Here is a 10,675-nt window from a genome sequence, read left to right as displayed (position 1 = left end):
CTAAATAAATAGTTTGTGTCATTTTATTTCAAAAAGAATCTTTATCTCTTAATACAGAGTATTTGTTTTTTTAATTGTTTTACATTTGTCACTTCGGGGCCTTTTATAGCTGACTATGCGGTATGGGCTTTGCTCATTGTTGAAGGCCGTACCAGTGACCTGTAGTTGTTAATTTCTGTGTCATTTGGTCTCTTGTGGAGAGTTGTCTCATTGGCAATCATACCACATCTTCTTATTTTTATATAAACAAAAAGTCTAAACATTATGACAGAACGGCTGACACGTTTGCTCCATATCTTAATATAAAACAAGGTGATGTGGTATGATTGCCAATGAGACAACTATCCACCAAAGTTCAAATGAAGTGGATGTAAGCAATTATAGGCAACCGTACGGCCTTCAACAATGAGAAAACCCCATACTGTAAACTCGGCTATAAAAGGCCCCGACATGAAAAACATGAAACAATTCAATTGAGAAAACTAACGGCCTTATGCATATTTAACAAAACAATTTACGAAAAGCAAATATGACAGACATGAACCAACGACAACCACTGAATTTCAGGCTCCTGACTTGGGACAGGCACATACAGAATGTGGCTGAGTTAGACATGTTTCTTGGCTCCCAACCTTCTCCCTAACATGGGACAGTGGAGTAACAGCACAACAAACTATAAAAATCAATAGAAAAGGGCTTTACTCATCAGATCGATAAAAAGCAGAAAAACAAGTAACACAGACCGGACGTGGCAGGGTATTTATACATCCTCACATAAAAAATGACACTAAGTGCAGATCTGAGAGTACTCGCAGATACTGACAACTAGTTCAAAGCCAATAACAACTAATACAAAAATCATGTATCTAAGACAAAAAAGACTTTTGCTGCTTAATTCATATCCATCGAATTGACTCAAACTCTTAAATTTGATTTATTATATAGTTTTAAAGGAGATGATCTTTGTAAAATTAAATGGACGACGGACGATGACAGAAGATGGACGCCAAGTGATGGGAAAAATAAATTCAAGAGTTGACTGAAAAATCCTAAGTTTTACGAGAAATGCTTTTAACCAGATGACCATATTTACATACCTAACTTGCTTAAGTATGAAACAGATTTTCTTTGGTTTTTCAGTCCATACTTGATCTTTCATTGATCATTCATTAAGATGGACAGTAACACTCAAAGCATTATTCTTTTAATAAATATACATAATGCATTTACATCCACCAAACATCCAGTGGCAGATTCAGGGGAGATGGTTTGTTGAGGGTGTACCCCTAATTGATAGAAAAAAAAATACAATTTTGGACAATTACGCCACCTTCCACCGACCCTCAATCCGCAGACAAAGATACTAAATCAATTCATTTCAAATGAACCCTATGATTTGAACTAATTTTATACAAAGCTGTTTCGTGGATATCCAACTATATCTAGACCATTAAAAGCTTTATTTACTGCTAGTGATTTCATAGGAGTACACACACATTTTTAAATAATTCCGAGTATTGCCAAAAATTTTTTGTTTCGACTAAGTAAGAAAGAAATGATTTTGTTTGTTATTTAAAAAGAATATAGACGTGTCCATCTGTTGAAACACAAATTTTCCAATAAATGAAATAAAATAAAAACATTAACCGGCCCCCTTGAAGTTAAACGGTTGTTGCCTTTAAAACAAATCACCTTGAAAAAAAGTGCCACGCCGGGAGAAAGGAAGAAAGACCATTCATAATTTGTCTTACACTTGTTTTTCTCTTTTTTAATTAAATAAAAAAAATAATAAACCTTTCAAATGTAGAGTTCATAAGATAAAAATATTCCCTGTGGAACTCATCCCCTCCCCCTTTTTTTTGTGCTCTCTATTTTCAACCCTCGAATTAAGCTTTCCAATCTAATTAAAATTAAAACATTGTTTTCTAACCAATCTATTCATGTACCGGACCGGCAACTTTCTTTATTTAATACGAAAATCTGCAGTGCCGTTATACACATGCATGTTGTTTGCTTGGAGTCCCCGCCCGAAAAGAAGGAATCCAAGATACTATATTCCTGCATCACGTGATTTTTACCACGTGGAGCTTACATTTGAATAAATACCGAATATGGAAAGTGAAACTACAATTCAAAACATAAAGTCCGAAGGCACAAATAAGAAAAAGAATGGGTTTTTTTGCAAAGGGTGACGGGGTAATTCTCTCTGTGTTCAAAATATACATGAAATATTTGCCACTGCCCCTTTTCTGTTCTATGAATTCTAACCCTGAGTTTTCTATCTGTTACATGCCAAGAAATCCTCGCTAAAAATTCCGGTCGACCTCCCACGGCACTCATTAGTAGCTAAAGATTTGATTTTATTCAACAAATTAATTTATGACCTTCATGTACGTGTCGCTTAGAACACGGCCATATACCAAATGGTCAATATTAATCATCCATGTAATTTGCTCCTACACCAATCAAATTAATTTCTGTGGCAAAATGTGTTATCGAAAAATTGCCAATATGATTTGACTTATCGAATTTCGTATAACAAAACATGAAAAACACACGAATAGTCTTCTTGTGATAGCACTATGACTTAGTATATTTGGCACAATTTTTGTCTCTGTCCACGAAATAGCAGAATACGAGACATAAGGGTGCTAAACTATTTGTATAAAGTTTTATATTTCAATAGGTAGAATACCTGGATGCTTCATACCTTTTGCATATATATATGCATTATCATGACTATGTTACTCAGTTTCCGTCTGTCATATGTCCATTATTCTTGCTCTAATTTTCGTGGTTCACCGGCTGCTTCAAAACTTTATATTTTTTGTCATATGAATTTCTCACTTATTTATGAGTAATAGGGAAACAATATTTGGTATGTCGGATCTGGATCAGTGGTCAAGGTTAAGTTTTCGCGGTCATTTTTTTTTTTTTTGGATACTTTATGCAATAGGTTTAATATATTTGATGTATAAAATGATTGTAAGGTGTATACATGTCTGTCTCGTAGGGTCTATCCGACCTTCACCTCATTTCTTGTTTCATTGGTCAATCTTAAGATTTCATGGTTGGGTCTAATTTTCCGATACTATACAACAAAAGATAAACAGTATGTAGTGTATAAAATTACTGTAAATGTATATGTTATACTTGTAGTAAAACCATTATGTAAAACTTCATTCTGTGTAGGACTTGCATGTATACACAAATCCAACCTGAAATTGGCTAAATCGAGATGTCGGTTTTCACAATAATATATGAAATTGTAAACAGTTTACGGCTGACGGATGCTGACGGACACCATGTTATCGCAAACGTTCAATGTTTATTTGACCTTACAATCCATACGAACTAAAAAGAATATATATTATAAAATTAAAAGATAAATATATTATGATTTGACCTTGTCCAAAGTTTTAAGAGTAACATATGGTGATGTAGGGATCAAAGTGACCATGGTGACCTGATTAATCGGAAGAATGTTAACTGACAAATTTTTCTCTGAAGTCAATAAAAGCAGCTGGAATTAATTTGTATATAAACGTTTATTATTCTGTCTAACTAGACCTTCCGCTCCCCTTCTTGAAATCCTCTTGAATTACTGTATTAAATACATAAATACATAATACCTTTAATTATTTAGCCTGAATTTTATAAAGTTCATGGATTTATGCTTCATAACAAGGCGATCATTGTGTATTTAGGCACGTGAAAAAAAATACAATCAAAGAATAATACTTATATGAGTAAATAAGAAAATATAATACATTCCAGAATTTTTGACAGGGCTTGAAATTAAATTGAGGCGTGCGTTGGTATATAAAATAAGTATGAATCCTAAGCCAGGGTTGCTAACTATTTTGCAGACAAATTTGTTTTCTTGAATTTTATGTCAAATAAAACTTACAATAAAAACACGTTGAAGTAAAACACTAATTTAAATTAAACGAGCACTACAAATTCAAATTAAAATTCATTATTTATTTGTGTTTGATATACACATGAAATACTCATTCAAAATGATATTTATGAAAGTCATAAGGAAATTATTGTTCTTTTCCAAATAATTTTACACTTCACTGCATGTGCATGATAGCTCCAAAGTAGTCTTACTGACTCAATTTATCTTGTAACAGGAAAAGTGACAGGGCAAAAACATGTCTTCTCATTCATTATTATAAAAGCATATCATCAAGACTCCTGGTGGTATCACAGAGGATAGATATTGGTCCCAGTTTCATCGTGTGAGAGGCGACGACTCCAGTGCAGAGGTCTCCGTTTGTTTGTGCGGGATGTATAAATACACAACCACATCGCCAAGATGAACAATATTGATTTATTTTATTTAGATTATTTCAAAAATATAAAATAATAATAGGGGTGATCTTTTGCCCTTTAAAAGCTATATATCAATACTATAAGGGATGGGTTTTTGACATTATTGAAGGCCTTACAATAACCTACATTGTTGACATCGTTGCTTAGGTTTTTGTTGGAGCGTTGTCTCATTGGCAATCATACCGCGTTTTCTTTTTTTATATTGGTAGAAAATTTCTTTCTGCGGAAAAGCAGAGGTTTGCATCGTATTCAACATTTGACAAAAATCATGTCTATGTCAATTGGTCTCTGGTGGAGAGTTGTCTCATTGGCAACTATACAACATCTTTTTATTCTTATATATATGTATAACTTAAAGAAGGCAAGTACTGACAATAATGCACTGGATGTCGTGTTAAGCAAAATCTAGATCGTGAAAGTATCGGAAAACAGGTTTTATATACAATATTCGTACAGTGTACATGGTGTAGGAAAATATAAAATTTATTTGACGTGCTGTAGAAACAGAGAGTAAAGCGAGGCTCGCTGCGCTTTTCTCCTGTTTCGTAGCGAGTACAAATACATTTTATATTTTCCTACACTGAACGAATATTGTTTTTATTCTGCAATCTAACATTGAGCTTAAAAGTATATATAGCTTTTTTCCATCCCAATCATTGTTTTGGTTTTTGAATGAAATCGACATGACTTAAAGGCAGACCGCAATGAGGACCCCAAATTAAACTGTCATGTGAACAGTAATTTTAACATAACCGTACGCTCGCAACATAAGCAGGATACCAGTGGAGACTATGAACGTATGGTATACATTTCGTTTCATGTTATCTGTCAACCGTCAACCTGTATTTGTATATTAGAAAGGTAGGTTGAAGGATAAAGATCACTAACATGTAGTACAGATCCGAAATTCGTACACATGCTACAACTCATAGTTGTTGAGTTGCTGACCAAATATGAAGGTCTCTTCGTTAGTTTCTGAGAAAAAGGTGACGGAAATATTTGTTTGAATGACAAGGGGATTGCAATATTTCCCCCCGAGAGTGGGGCATAATTAAATCTAAAGTTTGGTTAGTTTATGTTGTTGAGCCTCTGTCTTATTTATATTCACATAACACTGGATATTGTTCACAGATAGCTGATAACTCGTCAGATGTAATGTACATGTAGTGGCAACAAGCAGAACCAATTAAAACAGCATCTGAAATCTAGCATAAACTAAAGAAATATTCTTCAATGTTTGAACATCTTCAAAGATAACAAGCAAAGTAATAGTAATTGACATTCATGTGAAAAAAGATAAGTAAAATGATTAAAGATGGGAAATTATATCCAATATTGTATTTTATTTGAAGGTTCATAACTACCAGGTATGAGTAGCAACCAGAGGTTGGAACCCACAAGAACAGAATGAGATACACCGTTGGAAAAATAATTCTATAGTAAATTTGTCGAAAAAAAGTTTGGAAAGTTGTTAAACCCGAGCGGATTTTCTCCAAACGACATGCAAATAAATATGTTTAAACAGTACAAAACTTGCACAGAGGAGCACACTGCAACCAACTGGTCCTAGGATCCGTCCGTAGCATTTGTTACATATGTTACACATTACTCGGCTTACTTTACTAATGAATGAGTTGATGTAATGTCTAGAACGGTTTTCAGATCCACAGAGCTATCATTTTTGTTTGATAATTCTTTAAATTATTTATACCCATTGAACATGTAATGTGTAGTCAATCATTTATTGTCTTTTATCCAACGAAATGATTTTATTTTTGGTACGGAGCTTCATATTTTTTAAGTATACAAGGCAATCATTCTTCTCACATGGCATGCATGCAGTGATATGATTTTGCATTTTTAATAAAGTCTTTTTTTCACTCAGTGTTTGATTCAGTTAACACATACTAATATATAAAAACAAATAAACTCAAAACTGTACTGTAGGAATATTTTAACTTTATATCTAATAAAGCTTCGCCTTTTATTACAACACCATACCTTTATGCTATGGTAATGCGACGTTTTAAGAAGAATATAAAGTTTAAACACACTTATATCAGATTTAGCCATCATGCACGGTAAAGGTATTTCAGAGCACACTAACTTATATTTGCACTTTTATTTTTTGGAGATGCTATTCTCATAGATAAAATGTGCCCCGTCTATCAAACAATAGGTACTCTTAACAGAATTCTGATAATAGATATAGGAAGATGTGGTACATTGTATGAGTGCCAATGAGACAACTCTCCGTCCAAGTTAAGTCTGTTGCATCAAATAACAACGGCCTTCTTATCAGAATTCTGATAAGACTGTCGACTCTAATATAGCTTAACAGAATTCTGATAAGACGGTCGCCTTTAATATCAATGCAGTTCTTAACAGAATTCTGATAAGACTATTGCATATACTACCAATGTAATTCTTAACAAATTTCTGATAAGACTATAGCATCTACTACGAATGTAATTCTCATCAGAATTCTTATAAGACTGTTGCAACTTATACCAATGTAGTTCTTAACAGAATTCTGATAAGACTATAGCATTTAATACCAATGTAATTCTTAACAGAATTCTGATAAGATGGTCGCATCTGATACCAATGCAATTCTTAACAGAATTCTGACAAGACGGTCGCATCTAATGTCAAGGATCGCATCTAATATCAATGTAAATTAATTCTTAACAAAATTCTGACAAGACGGTCGCATCTAGTATCAATGTAATTCTTAACAGAATTCTGACAAGACGGTCGCATCTAATATCAATGTAAGAATCTTAACAGAATTCTGACAAGACGGTCGCATCTAATACCAATGTAATTCTTAACAGAATTCTGATAAGATTGTTGCATCTAATACCAATGTAATTCTTAACAGAATTCTGATAAATCTGTCACCCATCATACAAATGGAACTCTTATTAGATCTCTGATACTCTGCTGATAACCAGTGGTTATAATATTCAGAATGTTTACTGAACAAAAATTTATTTCTCTCAAGCAACTTCTGATCTTAACAGAATTCTCATAAGTCTCTTTTGTTAAAGCTTCGATAGTTTAATTTTAGCCAAAATTTAAGGGGTCTTAGCAAAATTTTGATAAAATTGCAGTTTATCAGTAGTGTTGAACATGTTTTTTTTTTTATTATGCTGGTAGTGCCATAGATCTGAGGAGTACAGTGAACAGTATGATAACACCAATGTGGCATTTTTTCTTTAAAATCAATGTTCCTATAGTGACTGGTTAGTAAACGTCTCTTTTTTAACTTGCCAGATCCAGAATTTGATCATATGGAAATAATCAAATGCAAATGGAAGCTGTTACCTGTAGACGTTAATGATTTTTCAGAAATTACGTAACCAACTGAATAGACACATAATTTTATTATGTAGTATTACTACGTGGACGTCAATAAATGGTTCAATACTGGTGAGTATCTATCGTAAGGTCATATAGACTTGTATACAAAACATGAATTAGTAGGTTTCATTTTTTAATGTGATTCTGACATTATTCCATTTATTATTATTTATGTATTTTGTTATTTAGTCAACTGTTTTGATTTAATGAAGACTAAATATTCATGACTGCCGTAGCATACGTGTAGCTATTTTATTTAACGATTTAATTACAACTGTCGCTTGGAAATATAATTTCAAAGTTATTTCTTAACCTTGTGTACAGGATGACTAGAACTTTTCTATTTTTAATTGCTGTCTTGCTACAATTCTGTAACTGTGAGTCATCTTGAATACATAAGTAATAATTCTAAAAATAACTATAGTGTAGTGTCTACAACTGTGAAAAACGCTTCGTTGTCGTTACTTTTATCTCGATATATAACATATAAATCTCACACATAATCTTCATATCCAAATTGATGACAATCGGGACGGACCATATCTTACTTTCATACCGTTAAAATGATCTATTGATTTTACATGACGACGATGATATAGGTCATGTAAATATCCATATAGTTTGAAGTGATCTCTCAAATTTCAATGAACTTCAACATCAGTCAGTGTTTATGAGAGTCTGGATGGGGTCCTTCATTTCTGTATTCTTTAATTTTTTAGGCCATTTTTCTCTATTCTATAAATCCCCATCCGCACCCTCCCTTATGGTATTTTGTTACGAATTTTGTATATCCCTAGGGACGGGAGACTTATTGTTCGGGTATTTTTTCTGCATCTTAATCATTTCAACCATATTAGAATCCTGTCTTTTAACCCTCGAAGCCGTGGAAGATCCCAAGACCCGAAAAGACATAGATGTAAGTGCTCAACAGTGTTTTAACGTTGTAAACAAGAAAATATTTGGTTTAAGGCTCGACAGGAAAATTGCCCCTAGAAAGGTCGAATTATAAGGCTTTTTTTATATATATATATTTGGCACGACGTGCATGTGTGTATCAGCTCAAGACCAAGTTGCTCAAAACGGTGGATCGCATACCACTGCAGATAACCAATCACATTAAACTTTGTCCTCGATCAAGGTCAAAGGTCAATTTTTGACTTTTACGGGCACTCCCACCTGATCCCATCCGAACCATATATATTCTTGTCTTCCAAAGCATTACAAAATTTATAAAATGATATTAAATTTCTCATTAACTGTACATATATAATGATATTCTTACGTGAGCATATCGTTATTGGCCTTGGTATTGGTCCGCGAGGCTTAACCATTGGGTAATACAGCTGGCGGAGGACCAATAACAAGGCCAATACAGAAATACTCACGTAATAATATCTTAATTAATTAACTACAGTGTTTTCATATTTGTTATTTCATTTCACAAGAGATTAACATGTTTTACCTTGAAATAGAACTATCCAGATCTGAGTTTCCTTTTTATAATGTCAAATGATCCGGTGCTGTTTCGAGGTGTCACTATAAAGTGTTACAAATCATATTTAGACGCAACACATAAATAGTAATTGGAAAGGTACTGCCATTGAATGAGTAATGCAGAAACAAAAGGATCAGAACTCGGCCAATACGAAAAAAAGAAATCTGTATTAGTCGAGATATTCTGAATTGGCTGAGTTGACAATTTTGTTTGGAACAGGCAGTTATCATCATATTAAGTCTAATAACAGAGTAGTTAATTAATAAATATACTTATATACTATGATACTAAGATATTTCTATTGTGTTCCATTCATATTGTCTCCTGAGTTTATTGGATTTCCCAATCCGCTCATATCATAAACTTTTAAGTAACTGGAAAGCTTTTTTTTATCCCCATTCCTAACCCATATATTTTTATTGTCTTGAGAAGAGTTTTCTAGACCGCATCAATTTGTCCTTGGAAATAGTGCAACATACCTACCATGAACAATCGTTTAATATCTTTAAAACTTTTCAGATCCCCACCCCAAACCAAATAATTGTAAATATACAGTTTAAGATAAGACTAAAATGTTTCTGTCTTTAAAAATATGTACTTACTTATAATAGATGATCATGATCAACGTCCAGCCACTGATATTAGAATGTTGGAATATATGTTTTCAGACTTGCTTGTCTGAAACTTCTGCAATCAAGCATTTCAATAAACCGAATCGTGATTGCACAAAGCTTAGACAGCAAAAATATTAACAACACAAACAAATCGTTGATCAACCAGTTGTACTCTTTATATGAAAAGTATCCAAAGTCGTATATAAGATTAATATACAACATGTAAGACCAATGAAATAATTATCATATAACTTTATATATAGTCTAAAAATTGCATTTATTTGTCTTGAACAAAGTCAAAGTCAAAATCAAAGTCAAAGTCAAAGATTTTATTGATATAAAATCCAAAATCTGGATTGTTATCAACACACAAACAAAGAACAAACATTAATCATTACAATCAATTATATATCAATACAGAACATAAACAATATATGTATATAAATATAGATTCTTACATTGATACCAGTGGATTATCGGATTTATCCAATCGAGATAGTTTAATTATCAATTTTAAAGTCCTCGCCGAGGCTCGGACTTTAAAATTTATAATTTAAATATCGAGATTGGATAAATCCGATAATCCACGAGTAACTATGTAAGAATCTGTTTCTCTAATGACTAAATAATAAATTGTCATTTTTTGTTAAACAAAAATCCCCTTCGATTGCCTTCCAAATTTCACAAAGTTGTCAATTTCATTAGCACCTGTTAGCATATATTTTGATTCATTTACCGGTAGTTAGCTGATTAAGGTTATGACCCTTAAACTCATCCAATCATCTTCTGAGATCACCGACAACCACACGTTGATTAATTTTTTTTATACAATGAGTGCAGAAAGGTATAAATTGTCAAA

General features: G+C 32.8%; 1 protein-coding gene across 1 annotated transcript in view; it reads left to right on the top strand.

Annotated features, from left to right (window-relative positions):
* The first annotated feature begins 7,654 nt into the window (after positions 1 to 7,654).
* LOC127726710 (uncharacterized) overlaps positions 7,655 to 10,675 on the top strand; it is a 57,510-nt gene continuing 54,489 nt past the window's right edge. The window contains exon 1 of the mRNA XM_052234175.1: positions 7,655 to 7,776. The gene's annotated coding sequence lies outside the window, so the exon portion shown is untranslated. The remainder of the gene's footprint in view (positions 7,777 to 10,675) is intronic.

Source organism: Mytilus californianus, unplaced genomic scaffold (genome assembly GCF_021869535.1).
Source record: "Mytilus californianus isolate M0D057914Y unplaced genomic scaffold, xbMytCali1.0.p SCAF_18, whole genome shotgun sequence".
Taxonomy (NCBI): Eukaryota; Metazoa; Mollusca; class Bivalvia; order Mytilida; family Mytilidae; genus Mytilus; species Mytilus californianus.
This window is presented reverse-complemented; position numbering and strand designations above follow the sequence as displayed.